An 18,511-nucleotide genomic window follows, 5' to 3' on the forward strand; every position below is an offset into this window, starting at 1 on the left:
CATAGGCGTACAGAGGCCCATTATCAGCAACCATCACTCCTGTATTCCAATGGCACGTTGTGTTAGCTAATCTAAGTTTATCATTTAAAAGTCTAATTGATCCTTAGAAAACCCTTTTTAAATTATGTTAGCACAGTTAAAAATGGTTGTTCTGATTAACGAAGCATTAAAACTGGCCTTCTTTAGACTAGTTGAGTATCTGGAGCATCAGCATTTGTGGGTTTGATTACAGGCTCAAAATGGCCAGAAACAAATAACTTTCTTCTGAAACTCGCCAGTCTGTTCTTGTTCTGAGAAATGAAGGCTATTCCATGCGAGAAGTTGCCAAATTAACTGAAGATCTCGTACAACACTGTGTACTACTCCCCTCACAGAACAGCACAAACTGGCCCTAACCAGAATAGATAGAGGAGTGGGATGCCCCAGTGCACAACTGAGCAAGAGGACAAGTACATTAGAGTATCTAGTTTGAGAAACTAACGCCTCACAAGTCCTCAACTGGCAGCTTCATTAAATAGTACCCGTAAATCACCAGTCTCAACGTCAACAGTAAAGGGGCGACTCCGGGATGCTGGCCTTCTAGGCAGAGTTCCCCTGTCCAGTGTCTGTGTTATTTTGCCCATCTTAATCTTTTCTTTTTATTGGCCAGTCTGAGATAAGGCCAGCATCCTGGAGTCCTCTCTTCACTGTTGACTTTGAGACTGGTGTTTTGCGGGTACTATTTAATGAAGCTGCCAGTTGAGGACTTGTGAGGCGTAATAGCCTTCATTTCTCAGAACAAGAATAGACTGACAAGTTCAGAAGAAAGTTCTTTGTTTCTGGCCATTTTAAGCCTGTAATCAAACCCACAAATCCTGATGCTCCAGATACCCATCTAGTCTTAAGAAGGTTTTATTGCTTCTTTAATCAGAACAACAGTTTTCAGCTGTGCTAACATAATTGCAAAAGGGTTTTCTATTGATCAATTAGCCTTTTAAAATGATAAACTTGGATTAGCTAACACAACATGTCCTTGGAACACAGGCATGATGGTTGCTGATAGTGGGCCTCAGTACGCCAACCTAGAAATTCCATTAAACAATCAGCCATTTCCATTTCCAATAGTCATTTACAAAATTAACAATGTGTTTCTGATCAATTTTATGTTATTTTAATTGACAAAACAATGTGCTTTTCTTTCAAAAACAAGGACATTTCTAAGTGACCCCAAACTTTTGAACGGTAGTGTATATTATTGAAAATGAGCTTTGTTTCTGAGAGAAACCAAGTCCCATTTAAAATGAAACAATTCTATCACTGAATTTAACCATCATCCCAGTCAAAAACTTTGTCAGCCAAAAGAAACCTATTGAATGACCATGGTCATTTTAGACATTTGCCTATATTGAAACATGAACCACAGCAAATATATTGATACATTGTTGCATTATTTACACAGTAACTCTACAATACATTGTGGCCCTTAAAGTACCAGCAGAATAATGTAGAAATCAGACGAAAATGCAAACTGGCCTTTTGCAGATATTTGTAGAATATCCCCCTAAAGCTAGCAAGGGCTCTGTGTGTCATATTCTGTTGTTTCTGTACATGTGTCTGCTATGTTAGTCGCTGACTAAACTCAACTCAATGGGGAGGGAAGTTTCTGAGGACAAACATAGGTATAAGGCAAGTGTTTCAGTATTGACTTTGGGCAAATCAATGTAATCAGAGCTGATTTCCACAAATCCTCCGCTCAACTCCGTTGGTGGAGTTCATCAAAAACTTCCTTCGCCAAGTAGTTGAGTTTAGTCAGCTACTATGTTAGCTGAATGTAGAGAAGATGGTAGAAACCTCTCCAAAGTTAATAAAGAGGACACAACTGAAGTGTTGAATAACATTAGTGTTTTTGCTTTCAGCGAGCACAGAAAAAATCACCAACATTCAAAACATTTAAAATGTTTCAATATTGACCATAATTATGCAGATAGGGCGAGTAACCCCATTTCTTTTTTTCACAATGTAGTCATTTAATCATTAATGGCCTTCACAAGAGATTTCCACAGAGTCAAATTCTTTTGATGTTTAAAATTAAGAATATACTGTAAAGCATGAGGGAAGTGGTGCAGTAGAATGTCCCTCTTGAAAATACAAATATATACAATTTAATGTGCAATGTATATGGATTAACATGTACATAGTGTATAGCAGAGAGATCATTGCATGGTGAAGTGTCTGATTGCTGCTGTGAAAAGAGAAAGAATGCATATACGATACTGAAAATATATATATAATGTGTATATATATATATATATATGTATGTATGTATGTATGTGTGTGTGTGTGTATATATATATATATATATATATATATATATATATATATGTGTGTGTTTGTGTATATATATACATATATATATATATATATACACAAACACACACATATGTGTGTATATATATATATATGTGTGTGTGTTTGTGTATATATATATACACAAACACACACATATATATATATATACACACACAAACACACATATATATATATATGTGTGTAAGAGAGGATGTGTAAAAACAAACACTCATTTAGAGGTCATTATAATCAATATTTTTGGGAATATTATACATTTGCCCATATGCTGAGTCACTGGATATAAGACAGCTTTTGATATTGAGTATGGAATTCTGTCGCAGGAGAGGGATCTTGATATCACAAAACTGACAAACCTGAACATTTGAATGAAATAATAGCTTTTTGCTAACATTAAGATGCAATCAAAGCACATACATTGATCCACCCCTCCCACAGTAGGGATTTGAAGTAGGGCCTGCTATTGTATATCACAATGGATAGGGTCACTTCCCATTCAAGGGAATGTGGACCAATGATTGGTTGTCTTAGGTGAAAATATGATGCTTGCCTAATATTTTTGCTTTAATAATGAGTTCAGTTGCTGCCTAATCATGCCACGGACTAAAGCAGTGGAATGTATTGTACCATTTATAATGCTGAAATAAGTTATTTAAGTTCAAGTGAAGTCTAAATATTTTAATAATAATATATAGATATAGTTTTTGAAATTTCAAGACAATGCACTGAATATCACATGTAATAACCAAGCTCTGTGTGTTGTGTGTGAATACACTCCGATTTGACTATCATAATAATAATAATATAATATATTACATTTAGCAGACACATTTATTCAAAGCGACTTAGTCATGTCAAAAACAAAAAAACGTGTGGTCCCGGGAATCGAACCCACTATCCTGGCATTGCAAGCTCCATGCGCTACCAACTGAGCTACAGTGTATTATTTCACCCACTTAATCATGTGTAACTGGGATTTTCTTTATATTTGGGGCATTTGTGTAGATGACTTTAGTCACAAAGGAGATATACAAGCTGTTATATGATATAGAGGAGCACATCCGAACTGTACAGTTGAAAATTGTACAGTTATTAATGACATGATACTGTCTGTCATTAGCAATAACTATTTTTGTGGTGTGTCTGGACCATTCTCAGAGGTCGTCTGATATCGGTCATATTGGGTTAGTAAAATAACTCCGGTAACACTTCACTTGACTCCCAGCTTCATAACACGTTATGACACGGTCATAATTTCATAATATGTCATAACCCATATATTTACACCTGTTGTGACACATATTTCATTATTTTATGGCTGTTTATGACACCTACATAAGTGTCATAACCCACATTTATTCAAATGTGTTTTTCCCTGCCAACAAGTTTCCTTTTATTTGAAATGTGTTAAGTCCCTTGTTGTTATTGTAATTCATTCTTAACAGTCATGTTTTTTTTTCTTCATCTTTTAAATAACTTGCAGAAAAGGCCCTTTAAGACACTGTCAAGAAGCATTATGACCCTCCTGTGTCACTTTACTTGGAATAAGAACATACACTTTACGACACTGTAAAAAGCATTATGACCGTCATAAGCCAGATAGGCCTATCACGTACATGCCCTTATGTCAGTCATCAGTCAAAAAGAGGGTGTCTTGTCCTGCTGAAATCTGCTCCTGCATTCATCCCAGTCATCAGCAAAACAGAGCATTGGGGTAGGTGCATGTCTGACATCAATTTGTGCGCAATTATAATAATTTAATATCGTCAATTTCAGAAAATTGAATATAACATAAACATACTGTTGACATGTTGGCTATGGTGTAATGGAGTGTTTTGCCATGTGTGGTAGGTTTTGTGGGTTTTGACACTTATGTAGGTGTCATAACCAGCCATAAAATAATGCAATACTGTCACATCAGGTGACAAGTTAATGTCAGCTGTTATGACATGGCTATGACTGTGTCATAACGTGTTATGACGCTGGGTGTCAAGTAAAGCGTCACCATCACTATGTAACAGGAACTGTCATCATAATTGTTTGCTCTATGGAAAAGGATTTGTTCGGTCCTTATTTCTTATAGTACTGGCTTGGTTGGTTTGAACTTAGATATGAGCGCAATTGTGGTTTGCTGTCCCCAAGGATTGATGTTACTACTTGATAGCAAAACAGATACCATTAGAGAGCATTGTAAAGCTATGTCTTTTGATACTTGTTGTATGCCTAATTCATTAAATAAGTCTGAAGAGTAAGAACATCTGGTGCTAAAACACAAGTTTTCAAGGACTGTGTTATTTGAGTAATTATTTTTGTCATTTGACTTCATCTGGTAAAGCAGACTTTGTTGTTGTTTTGAATATATATTGCTGGTGCTCTCCCATACTCCAATCTCTGATGCTGGTGCTCTCCCATACTCCAATCTCTGATGCTGGTGCTCTCCCATACTCCAATCTCTGATGCTGGTGCTCTCCCATACTCCAATCTCTGAGTTCCACACTACATTTTGTCAAACCAAAACATAGCCGTATAACAAAATGCCAAACTGTTATGCTTCCCCAAGAAAATGACAGTATGAGGAATTTGAAGACACTGCACAGTACTGTACACAGTCAAGTCGAGGCCTAACAAGATATACGGTATATGATTATACAATTATACCCTGTGGGTTACTAGTAAACAAGTAAACACAAATGTGCTAATGTGCTAATACTCAAAAGACTACAGAAGATGCAAGAGAAAGCATACACTTTTGTCACACAGTATAAATAATGTTTAAAAAAGTATACCTTGTCATATTTTTTGTATTTGAGAATATGATGCACACCGAGTATATGGCTGAGTGAGTAGGAACTGAGTAGTGTACGGTCTGTTTCAGTGGGACATTGTAACATGAAGCAGACCAATAGATCTCTGTGAGTGACTGAATTCTTCTCAAATCTACAAATTAGTTTAATATTTAATGTTATAAATCAAACCAATATAGAATACAAATATATTAAATATAGTATGTACCAAAGTGGATGGTCGAATCTACATTTGGGGTTAATTGTTTTCACTGTGTATTATTTTGTTGTTTTATTTTTTATACCCATTTGTTTCTTTTTTAGCAAAACAGAATCATACAAGTAGAGAATATTTATATTCCACTGACTCATAAATGCCTTTGAGACAAACCATTTCAGTTCTGTGCAAAATAAATATCAAAAAAATTGTGCAAGTGTCATCAGTTTATTACAGACTACGATAAAGATACAGAGTTTTGCATCTTGAAGCATAACTGGAAAGCACCAGAATGAATTATTCACTTAATTTTACCCGCAATGAATCTTTCCTGTCAAGTTGATCTTGGGATATGCTAACATGGATAGCTTGGCCAATGGGGATCATGTAGGACTATATGGCTCTACAATAGGTCCATCATTATACCAGTCAGTTCCCAAGACTACCACAGATCCTCAGCTCCAAATGTTGCTGCTGGTCTGCTTAAGAACCCTGTATGTTGTTTTAGACTCAATTGGCTTTTGGAAAGAGGGAGAGTACCATGGTTTTCATGCAGGTGCTCCTTTGCATTCTGTATAGCAGCAGAGTACAAATTGTGTAATCTATATTCATCTAGTCAACAGACTGTGCAAGTAAGGTATTTTACAGTGCATGTGTACATATTTTCAATGCTGCTTTGAAAAACAATTTTTGATTTGTTTCCAACGTAGCCACATTGTTTATTGTGTAATGTATATTTGTCTGCCTCGAACTCTCAATAGTTGCAAAGGTTTGATTTGTAAAGTTGCAGCAGACTAAAAACATGCTATGGAATTTGGAGACCGTACATGACAGTAACATTTTCTAGAGATCCATAAGTGGAGCATATTGACATTGCGATTATATCAGGACAACAACTGATGCTATTATCAATGCATTCTGTGGTGCTTTAAGTGGTGAGTTAACTTCTTGCTTCACACACATTGTGAGCACCCTGCTTATTTACCAACAAATGATGTAGTCTATTGTAGAACCGTCCTGAAATGGTATATTGTGGTTAGACCTTTGGGCAGTAAACAAACCCTTCTTGGTGTTGTACGGGAATTATATTTGATATGGTATTTGACATACAAAGATAGCAATTTCATTGAAAGTTTAGTAAGGTATCAAATGAGGTAAACCTTTAGAAGTAGGGCCATTATTAGAAAAATTACTTTTCGTCATAGTTATTTGGCAAAGAGTCATTGTTTTTGTGTGTGCGTATACTGTATGTAATGGATATTACTGTGTCAGAAGAATTTGTGTTGATGCATCAGGGAATAATCCGAGATGAGATGACCTTACATCCTCAGCGTCCATTTTATGAGAAGGCAAATTGATGTGGCATAAATTTGAAACACATTTCATTATTATGACCCCATGGTGTTCTTGGTACAGAGTACATTGGGTGTTAAATGCCGGACAACATTAGACATCGATTGCTCTGTTTTATATGTCAAAGTATTGGTCGTCATTATAAGGGGTTTTACATGTTTGTACAACACTGCTTGACAAGTCAGTTGACAAGCAGTCAACTGCAGTAGTTAACCCTTTTGGTGTAGCCTCTGTGTATGATTTAAGTCCACGCCATCCATCCGTCTTCTCTCAACATTATGCCTCACTAAATGCAATACGAATGTTCAAAGGACTGTTCAGATGTACTTTGCTAAATATTGTTCCATCCTCATTTGGTCTTCCTTATAGCTCTCTGGATTTTTGGGTAAGGTTCAATTCTATCTCCAATAGGATTGTGTTATCGGGCTTCTTAAAAAGGCCGGAGACAACTCAGTACCTCAGAATGCATCATCGTGGATATCTTCACATAGAGATGTTATGTTACTATCAGATGTTCACCTTCATCTGGCCATTTGAGTGCATTGTGTACTCCCAATCATCATGCTGTACACTCTTTTACATCTGCCAGCACAGACACAACAACCAGAATGTATTGTCATCGTCATTCTAAAGCTTTCCATAAACTGGCACAAAGAAACACTATTTCTAATGTACTGGTATGTTTGGTGTTGAAATTTGCAGTAGGTTTACTGACCACTTTTTTTTTTCTTATTGTCTTGTGTTTTATAAAATCATTTTAAAGTGATTTCTAAGCAAATGGATCAATGTCATTTAATGCACCTGTCCATTCAGAAAATATTTTATAGACCATTCTTATATTTATTTTCAAAGTGACTAAAATCAAACCATTTCAAACTTTTTTCTTTGCTTTTCTACATAAATCATTTACAAATACAAGAGGCACCACCCAGGGGGTTAATTGTTCACCATCTTCTGGTATTATTGTTGTATGAGAAAGAAAAAAACATGTATATGGTGCTGAAAGCCTTATGTGTCATACTGTTTTTCAGATTTTCCCACCATTTCACCTGTGCTCTCTGGGCAGACCAATGCCTCCCCCAGGAATTTATGTGAAGACTTAGAAAGGGCATTCTACTAACACATGCCGTCGCAAATGACAACTTGTCATCCTGCTTCACTGACTTTTACATGAATTGTGATGAATCAATCAGTTGTGTTCAGAAATGCACAGAGTGAAAGAAGTCATTCTTTTGGTGTGAAACTATGATTCAGTCACTAAGGAACGAGACCAAAAAAATGTTGACTGTAACAGCCCATGCAGCATTACAGGGGATGCTTATGTACTGTAAAGGGGAAATGTGACCATGAAAACCTACATGTTTCCTGTTATCTGTGGTTGATAGTGGAGCAGTATGGCGAGGAGTCTCGTCCAATCTCACGTCAACCTCTAGCCCTTTGTCTCCACCTGGCACGTGTAGATATCAAAGGATTGGATAGGTGCAAGCAGGCGCAGAGCTTGGGTTTCGCCACAGGGGGTGGGGTTTAAAACATTAGAGAGGAACACTAACCCTAACCCTATAAAGGCGTGTATCAATTTAACCTTTTTTTATTATTATTTATTTTTTGCTGATATGAAGGATAAGGTCCTTATGCTTCCAAAACCATACCGCAAGCGATGCGTGTTAATGTTCAGACCGAGCGTCAGGGTTTGTAACAAAACTCCCCCATACAGAAGACGCCTTCGTCCAATGACTCTTACAGTATGTGTAATGTAATGGAACTTATGGTCATGATTAAGGGCTCAGTGCAACCTAATCATTCGATACAGAATAGCCTACTTTTTCTTTCTCGTGCCATTCAAAAACACGTTTTTAGTTTCCTAATGTTAAGACCTGCCTCAATACAAACAATGGATTATTTATGTGATGGTATACAGTGGCTTCGGAAAGTATTCAGACCCCTTGACTTTTTCAAAATTTTCAGAAAGAACACAGTGGCCTCCATTATTCTTAAATGGAAGACGTTTGGAACCACCAAGACTCTTCCTAGAGCTGGTCGCCTGGCCAAACTGAGCAATCGGGGGAGAAGAGCCTTGGTAGCGGAGGTGACCATGTACCCAATGGTCCCTCTGACGGAGCTCCAGAGTTCCTCTGTGGAGATGGGAGAACCTTCCAGAAGTACAACCATCTCTGCAACACTCCACCAATCAAGCCTTTATGGTAGAGTGAGCCACTCCTCGGTAAAAGGCACATGAAAGCCTGCTTGGAGTTTGCGAAAAGGGACCTAAAGACTCAGACCACAAGAAACAATATTCTCTGGTCTGATGAAACCAAGATTGAACTCTTTGGCCTGAATACCAAGTGTCACGTCTGGAGGAAATCTGGCACCATCCCTACAGTGAAGCATGGTGGTGGCAGCATCATGCTGTGGTGATGTTTTTCAGTGGTAGGGACTGGGAGACTAGGACAACGACCCTAGCACAAAGCCAAGATAACGCAGGAGGGGCTTCGGGACAAGTCTCTGAATGTCCTTGAGTGGCCCAGCGAGTGGCCCAGAAAGAGCTTGGACTTGAACCCGATCGAACATCTCTGGACCTGAAAACAGCTGTGCAGTGACGCTTCCCGTCCAACCTAACAGAGTTTGAGAGGATCTGCAGAGATGAATGGGAGAAATTCCTCAAATACAGGTGTGCCAAGCTTGTAGCGTCATACCCAAGAAGACTTGAGACTGTTATCGCTGCCAAAGGTGCTTCAACAAAGTCCTGAGTAAAGGGTCTGAATTCTTATGTAAACCCGTTTTTTTCTTTGTCATTATGGGGTATTGTGTGTAAATTGATGGGGGGGGGACTATTTAATCAATTTTAGAATAAGGTTGTAATGTAACATAATGTGGAAAAAGTAAAGGGGTCTGAATACTTTCTGAAGGTACTGTATTTTACATTAATTTATTAGCTGTTTAAAATGTAGACAAAAGGCGTCATTTGGCTGTTCCTTGTGTAGGTCTATCTCAAGTCCCGGCAGGGTGTTAACTAAATTAAAACTATTAAAAGTACTAAATAACTTATTAATAATAATTTTGAAGATCCTGGTCCCTTCGGCAGCCGGCAGGCCGAGGCCAGGGGGGCCCTCAAGGGGGAATAGCAACAGACAAAGCTGTACATAGATTTATAAAATAAGCAACACCTGGTCGGACCAATTCCAGAATTGAATGAAATCATAATATATATAAATGTAGCCTTGTTTTATAGTGTTAAATGTTTTTTATTTGGTACATCATCGTTGAAATGATTATTTAAAGATTTTTAAGGTGGGCCCTCTAGGTGCCACACCCTTCGCCCCCCGCATTGGCTGCGCTTCTGGCAAAATGTCCAACTAGCCCATCAGAGAACAAGGTGGAGCTGTTACCATATTGCTCTAGCTATCTGATTCTTTCAGACTTACACAGGTGCTAGGGGGTAGGGCCAAGGGCTCAATTTGGGATTGGCGTCCGTTTTCAGTCCGTTGAATCACCAGAGAGGCTCATGAGAAATAGCAAGAGATGTTTGCCCTGCTGTCCAAGGTACTGTAGCGTTATATTGGATAATAGTACCAACTATAGGCCCCTTTCCTTCTCACCTACATACATACACATTTCATGATGGCTCTGCTGAACTTATTGAGTTGACATTTTCAGAATGCTAAAGTCTCATGTAACCTTTACTCTGCTTCAGATATGTTTTGTATTTTGATATAATAAAACTTGTCAAAAAAATTGCATTTTGTTTATGTCATTTGCACTTTAGCTCGCCTCTTATTTACCCCAGGCACCAAAATGCTACTGTACTGCCTTTGGGGACACAGACGAAGCCAAGCCTTTCCTGAGCCAATTTGGTGTGGTGGCCAAAACAATGTGTGGCACTCTATCTAAACAGGCTGCAATCAAGGATTGATTGACGTTTAGGTAGAGTGCCAGACTGCGTTTACTCATTACCACGCGGCAGATGTAATCCTAGTTGAAGGCTCATCTACTGTCAATGGAAAGCATCGAAGTCCATATAGGTAAGCGGGGGCATCATGCATCCCAAAAATCTGTTGGGGCACAAAGTACTTGAGGATGGCTAGGCCCCCCTGTCTGGATGTTGGAGAATTGTGCATTTTTCAAACACCCCAAACAGCTTTTCATCTAGAGGCATAATCATTATGATTAATTCTGTGTAAAATGTCAATTTTTCTGCATATCTAAGCATACCTCTTGAGCTGTCTAGCCTCCTGACTGAATGGTAGTTCTGTTTTTAAAGAATCTAAATATGCTTTTCTGCATCTCTGCTAAAATATGGGTAAAAGATTGAAAGGAATGTGAGTCTTATTCAGTACATTTAGTTATTTCTTGATTTTCTAAAATCTATCAATCTTGCCAGCAGGCATGCCAGCTAAGATAGTTAGACAAGATAACTACTCTAACTTGATTGATAGCCTGCAATTGCTTCTTGGTAGCTAGTTATGAGGTTGGGAGATCGGAAACCTATCTGGGCTAGCTAAATCCAACTTTATAAAATTGCTAGGTGGCTAGCAATATTACAGAGAAACAACAACCATTTAAAAATATATACTGTACCAGTCAAAAGTTTGCATACACCTACTCATTCGATGTTTTTTCTTTATTTTTGACAATTTTCTACATTGTAGAATAATAGTGAAGACATCAACACTATGAAATAACACATATGGAATCATGTAGTAACCAAAAAAGTGTAAAACAAATCAAAATATATTTTAGATTTTAGATTCTTCAATGTAGCCAGCCACCCTTTGCCTTGATGACAACTTTGCACACGCTTGGCATTTTCTCAACCAGCTTCATGAGATAGTCACCCGGAATGCATTTCAATGAACAGGTGTGCCGTTAATTTGTGGAGTTTCTTTCCTTCTTAATGCGTTTGAGCCAATCAGTTGTGTTGTGACAAGGTAGGGGTGGTAGACAGAAGATAGCACTATTTGGTAGAAGACCAAGTCCATATTATAGTAAGAACAGCTCAAATAAGCAAAGAGAAATGGCAGTCCATCATTACTTTAAGACATGAAGGTCAGTCAATCATGAAAATATCAAATACTTTGAATGTTTCTTCAAGTGCAGTCGCAAAAAGCATCAAGCGTTATGATGAAACTGTCTCTCATGAGGACCCCCACAGGAAAGGAAGACCCAGAGTTACCTCTGCTGCAGAGGATAAGTTCATTAGAGTTACCAGCCTCAGATTGCAGCCAAAATGTAGAAAACAGTCAAAATAAAGAAACCCCCTTGAATGAGTAGATGTGTCCATATTTTTGACAGGTACTGTATATTATTATCATTATTTATTTTTTAACAGGACAAATCTTAGTGGGCATGTGCCCCTGTGCCTTCCATGGGCAATATATCTCTGTGGGCAAGCCTCTTCAGTCATTTTGAAGCAAACTATGAAAGGAGACTTTCCTCTCACAGTCATACCTGCCATTTTTCTGACTTTTTATGGTTTATGTTTCAGCTCAATTCAAGTAAATGTAGGCTATTCTCCAAGGCAAAATCTACAGTAACTACCAGTGTAAATTATGGTAATCTAGATGATGCCATTTAGACAAGCTCCAGAGGATGGCAGAGTTGTCGGGTAAAAATACACTACAAAGATGATAGTTTCAGAGCTGGGTTTCCAACCTAATTAGTGTATAATAAAGAATGCATAAAATGTAGCCAACCCGATTTTCCCAACATATTATGAAGGAGTATCCTTGAGGATTATATATGTTTCATTTAAACAAACGTCTTCAGTTCATACAATAATTAGCCTACACCTTGCAGCCTAGTAAAATATGAAGTGGCTTTTTTTCTCATTTAGTGTATTAGTGTTTAAAAAAAATGCAATCTGATTGATGCGCAATGTCCTGTGACGGAGCATGCTGGTCTACATACGCTCATTCCACGAGAGCGCGCACACGGTCACGAACCTCTGCGCGTTCTCAATCACGATTCACTCGGCAGTAGATTCTCTCTTGGAAGTGGCGTTACAAATCGTTTAGCGAGAGGCTCCAGTTTGATAGCAAGTTTAGCTATAAAACTGCCCTTACAATAGCTGTACAGGGAATTTCAGTCAACGTTTTCTCAATGAATGGACTGTGAAGTACCATCACATTTGAAGGAAGTTTAGATTTACTTACAAAACACGATAACAGCTGGTTGAACATTGCCCACGAGTCGTGTCCAGCGGGAGTTTTTGAACACACGGACAGCGAGGTTGAGGCGATTTGGTTTATGGAACGTGCCAGTTCAGGAAAAAAATGTAGCTAGCTAACTTAACGTTAGCTATTAGGCTATACACATATCGCGTGTCCTTTTGTTTTAGCTCGGAAGGATCAAGCTGCGTTTATGCAGCTGGCGTGGAAGACACCGGCAGGAGGAGAAAACAGTGGTGAAAAGCGACAGTGATAACCCGAAAAACATCTCACCACCAGACACCGGTAAACAGACATTTCTCTCACATCAGTTAAAGGCTATCTGTGTGGTTCCGTAGTCTGATAGATAACATTACGTGCATCAAAACTAGCAATACAAAAAAGCATACACATGGGCTAACACATCATGACATGCATGTACGGTCTAGTCAACCGCTGGCTATGGGGCTAATACTATGCCGCTCAACATAACGACTTGCCCAGCGTTTCCCAAACTCGGTACTGTGGTTAACGATTAACTAATTGAATCAGCTCTACACGGGGTAGTGCTTGGGAAACGCTGGTCTAGTTTATCCAGCAATGGCATTACGCTACAGCCTAGCTAACTAACCAAGAATATACGCTATTAGGATGCTAACTAGTAGGGGGGTTTGATTGATAATGGCTAACGTTACCTGCTTTGCTGGAGCCTAAATTAACAGAGATATTTACAAAAATGATAAAACAGCGAGGTAACTAAATTGATAATGCAATACAATTGATCCTAGCTATCGTACAGCATAATTGGTAGGGATTTGAAGTAATTCTCAGGAAAACAGATAAACTATAGCCTAATCCAGTCCTAATATTTAGGTGCGGCAGGTAGTCTAGTGGTGTGTTGGACTAGTAACCGAAAGGCTGGATCGAATCCCCGAGCTGACATGGTAAAAATCTGTCGTTCTGCCCTTGAATAAGGCAGTTAAACCCACTGTTCCTAGGCCGTCATTGTAAATAAGAATGTGTTCTTTAACTGACTTAAAAGGTTAAATAAAAAACTGCTCAAGCCACATCACTAGCTGTTCACAAGACCAGAAAGACTATCTAACTGGAATATTCACAAAAGTATAGTCGATTTTAGCTAGGTCCATAGCCTAGGTTTAGAGTAGACGTAGTTGAATATACAATTATTTCTTACTGCACATCTCTTGCTATCCGTCTAGTTATCTGTCTAGTTTACATTTGACACAGATGTAAAACAATTGTCAAGTTATTCAATAACAAAATCATGGCGATCTAACAGGGTACCAACATCAGTCTAAGAAGCTGTCACCAATACCCTTGCTCTCCAAACTCCCAAGCAAGGCCAGTCCGCACCCATTTAGTTATTTCATGTTCACATCAGAATGATTTTTCTGGAATTTCCCACTGACGGATAACAACATTGTCTGTTTTGTCTATATGCAAAGTTACATTAATCATCCAAAACACCTCTGCTAATTCGAGGTAATGAATATAAAGTACACTTTTTGCTCATGATCAACCTTTGATTCATATGGTGGTGTATATTCCATTACTACCACTGTATACCTATTTTGATATTACTACAGGCTTCCATCTTTAGCCTACAGCTTCAGCTAGTCCATGGCACCAATCTGTCTAACCCTAAAAGCATGTCAGCCTTTAAAGCACTTGAGTGGCACATCAATGTTTTACAGAGTAAAACTTTATTGGTTCAGGATGTAATGAAAAGCTTCAGGCTCTCCAACGTGTGCCTTTATTGACAGAATTTTAAGCAGACAAGTGCATGAGAAATGGTAAGAGAGTCCTTGCATTTCTATGATTAACGTGTGCACAAAAACAGTCAGTCTAATGGGCTTCATTAAGATTGTTACATGATGCACTAAAGTCTCCAAGGATTCCCTAACCTTTGACCCTAACTAACAAGGAGTTCCTAACTCTTGAAAGAACCGATCATGTGATCACTACCAAGGGACACTACCAAGTGACGTGACTGGCTCTAGTCAATCTTTGTTGGATTTTCCAGTGCCACATCATCTAGGCCTATATCAGCCATCTTGGCTAAGAAAATACCGGCCCGGAATTTCCATTCCAGCTGTGCATTCCTACAAACGAGCACAGTTGGATAGTTCCTGTCTTCCCCTCCCTCCAACTATGGACACTTCTTAGCAGGGGTTATCTGTGACCATGTTTCATCGAGGAGACAATTGAGGCAACGTTTATCACAGCTGTTATGTACTAAATTATCTTTTGATGTGCCCGTTTCTCTCTAATACAGGAGTCTGGCTGCTGTAAACTGCGGACACAGTGTGCAGGGCACTGACGCAGTATTGGGTGTGAAATTAGAAACTGTTCAATGTAGGGCTACATCCTAAAACAACTGTGCAGTCTTGTGGAAACTGATATCAAATCTAATGTGGTCCTACAAATTGTTTTCAAATTGTTTATAGTCCGTAATTTACACTATGAAGCTAGAGATAAAATGAGTTACTTACAGTGCTTTTAAGTATTCACACCCCTTTACTTTTCCCACATTTTGTTGCCTGATACCCCATAATGTAAAAGTGGAATTATGTTTTTAGAAATGTTTACAATCTCATAAATGTAAGGCTGAAATGTCTTGAGTCAATAAGTATTCAACCATTTTGTTATGGCAAGCCTAAAAACATTCAAGTGTAAATATGTGCTTATGTCACATTTTGTTACCTTACAGCCTTATTCTAAAATTGGTGAGGCCATTTAAAAATAAAATCAATCTACACACAATACCCCATAATGACAAAGCACATTGTTGCAAATGTATTAAAAACAGAAATAGCTTATTTACATAATACCTTATTTACATCAGAACCTTTGCTATGAGACTCGAAATTGAGCTCAGGTGCATCCTTTTTCCATTGATTATCCTTGAGATGTTTGGCGTCCAACTGGATTGTAGTCCACCTGTGGTAAATTCAATCGATTGGACTTGATTTGGAAAGGCACACACCTGTCTATATAAGGTCCCACAGTTGACAGTGCATGGCAGAGCAAAAACCAATCCATGAGGTCGAATGAATTGTCCGTAGAGCTCCGAGACAGGATTGTGTCGAGACACAGATCTGGGGAAGGGTAACAAAACATGTCTGCAGCATTGAAGGTCCCGAAGGACACATTGGCCTCCATCATTCTTAAATGGAAGAAATGTGGATCCACCAAGACACTTCCTAGAGCTGGCTGCCCACCTAAACTGAGCAATCGGGTGAGAAGGGCCTTTGTCAGGGACATGACCAAGATCCCGATGGTCACTCTGACAGAGCTCCAGAGTTCCTCTTTGGAGATGGAACTTTCCAGAAGTACAACCATATCTGCAGCACTCTGCCAATCTGGCCTGTTATGCTAGAGTGGCCAGACGGAAGCCACTCTTTGGGTAAAGGCACATGACAGTCCGCTTGGAGTTTGCCAGAAGGCACCTAAAGGATTCAGACCATGAGAAACAAGATTGAACTCTATGGCCTGAATGCCAAGCGTCATGTCTGGAGGAAACCTGGCACCATCCCTACGGGGAAGCATGGTGGTGGCAGCATCATACTTTGGGGATATTTTTCAGCGGCAGGAACTGGGAGACTAGTTAGGATCGAAGATGAACGGAGCAAAGTACAGAGATCCTTGATGAAAACCTGCTCCAGAGCGTTCAGGGCCTCAGACTTGTCCTTCCAACAGGACAACGACCCTAAGCACACAGCCAAGACAACGCAGGAGTGGCTTCTGGACAAGTTTCTGAATGTCCTTGAGTCCGGACTTCAACCCGATCTAACATCTCTGGAGAGACCTGAAAATGGCTCTGCAGCGACGCTCCCCATCCAAGCTGACATAGCTTGAGAGGATCTGCAGAGAAAAATGTGAGGATCTCTCCAAATACAGGTGTGCCAAGCTTGTAGTGTCATACCCGAGAAGACTCAAGGCTGTTATTGCTGCCAAAGGTGCTTCAACCAAGTACCGAGTAAAGGGTCTGAATACTTATGTAAATAAGGTATTTCAGTTTTATTTTTAATACATTTGCAAAAGTAAAATAACTGTTTTTTGCTTTGTCATTAAGGGGTATTGTGTGTCGATTGATGACGGGGAAAAAACTATTTAATAAGGCTGTAACGGAATACGTGGAAAAGTTAAGTAAAGGTATAAAAAAATATAATTTTCAATAGATTTGCACACATTTCTTAACATCTTTTCACTGTCATTATGGGGTATTGTGTGTTGAGGGTTAAGAAAAACATGTCAATTGAATTCAGGCTGTAATACAGGAACATGTGGAGTAAGTTAAGAGCTATGAATACTTTTGGAAGGCACTGTTTCTCACTACAAAAACAAGGGAGGCCATCTTTCCAATTCCTGTTTTCCACACAGACTGAGTCATGCCAAATAGCTGCCACTGTGCCAATGACAAAGCAGAAACCTTAGTCACCATAGTCATTTTAGTGGGATTTATGTATCCATTAGTGATGCGTTGTTTGACTCATAACCGTGGTGCGGGCGAGTTTAGGAGTTTAGGGTAGGGTTGGGCACGAGTACTCGAACAGTCGTCAAAACTCTTATCTTTAACCAGAGAACATTATTTTTCTCATGCTTTAGTACTACACCCCCCTAAAATGTAAATGTTGTCTTGAAGACGTTAGTTTTCTTTGACTCTAGTGTTCCATTTGTACATGTGCATTTGCAGGGCACAACATAAAAGCAAGCATCTGTTTTGCCTGAATTCCCTTTCCCCACAATGTCGCACTCAGTCAATTGAATTCTGACTGCTCCTTCTACACACACGTGCTGTGTGCACACAAACTAGTGTTAAATGTGTTAATCAATTTAGAAAATTCCATAACAGGCAGAAAAAAGTATATTGAACGTCTGTATATCGAAAAGAGATTTCGTTTTGTAACCCTGAAAAAACGATTTCAACTCTACAAATTGAGCCGCATATCAGATAATCGCTTTTTGAGGTGAACTGTAACAGATGCGAGATGCGCACTGGCAACTTTTTTTCATTTGGAAAAATATTCTGTTCGATTCCATTGTTATATTCATTACTAGTCTATTGGTAAATAGCCCACCCATTTTCACCTACCTCATCCCCATACTGTTTTTATACTGTTTTTTTAAATTTTATTTATTTATTTATTTACTTTTCTGCTCTTTTGCACACCAATATCTCTACCTGTACATGACCATCTGATCTTTTATCACCCCAGTGTTAATCTGCAATATTGTAATTATTCGCCTACCTCCTCATGCCTTTTGCACACATTGTATATAGACTCCCCTTTTTTCTCTACTGTGTTATTGACTTGTTAATTGTTTACTCCATGTGTAACTCTGTGTTGTCTGTTCACACTGCTATGCTTTATCTTGGCCAGGTCGCAGTTGCAAATGAGAACTTGTTCTCAACTAGCCTACCTGGTTAAATAAAGGTGAAATAAAAATAAAATAAAAAAACTAGGTGTGTCTTGACTGAGGGCTCAGGAAATAAGTGTCTTGTAATCTTTTTGTTGAAGTTTGTGTGTGTGGACACCTACTCGTCGAATGTCTCATTCTATAGTCATGGGCATTATAATGGAGTTGGTCCCCCATTTACTGCTATAACAGCCTTCGCTCTTCTGGGAAGGCTTTCCACTAGATGT

General features: G+C 38.8%; 1 protein-coding gene across 1 annotated transcript in view; it reads left to right on the forward strand.

Annotated features, from left to right (window-relative positions):
• Positions 1–12,633: 12,633 nt before the first annotated feature.
• Positions 12,634–18,511, forward strand: part of LOC115105423 (rho GTPase-activating protein 32-like) — a 225,765-nt gene continuing 219,887 nt past the window's right edge. The window contains 1 exon segment of the mRNA XM_029627457.2: positions 12,634–13,148. The gene's annotated coding sequence lies outside the window, so the exon portion shown is untranslated.

The sequence above is a fragment of the Oncorhynchus nerka genome, linkage group LG22 (genome assembly GCF_034236695.1).
Source record: "Oncorhynchus nerka isolate Pitt River linkage group LG22, Oner_Uvic_2.0, whole genome shotgun sequence".
Classification (NCBI taxonomy): Eukaryota; Metazoa; Chordata; class Actinopteri; order Salmoniformes; family Salmonidae; genus Oncorhynchus; species Oncorhynchus nerka.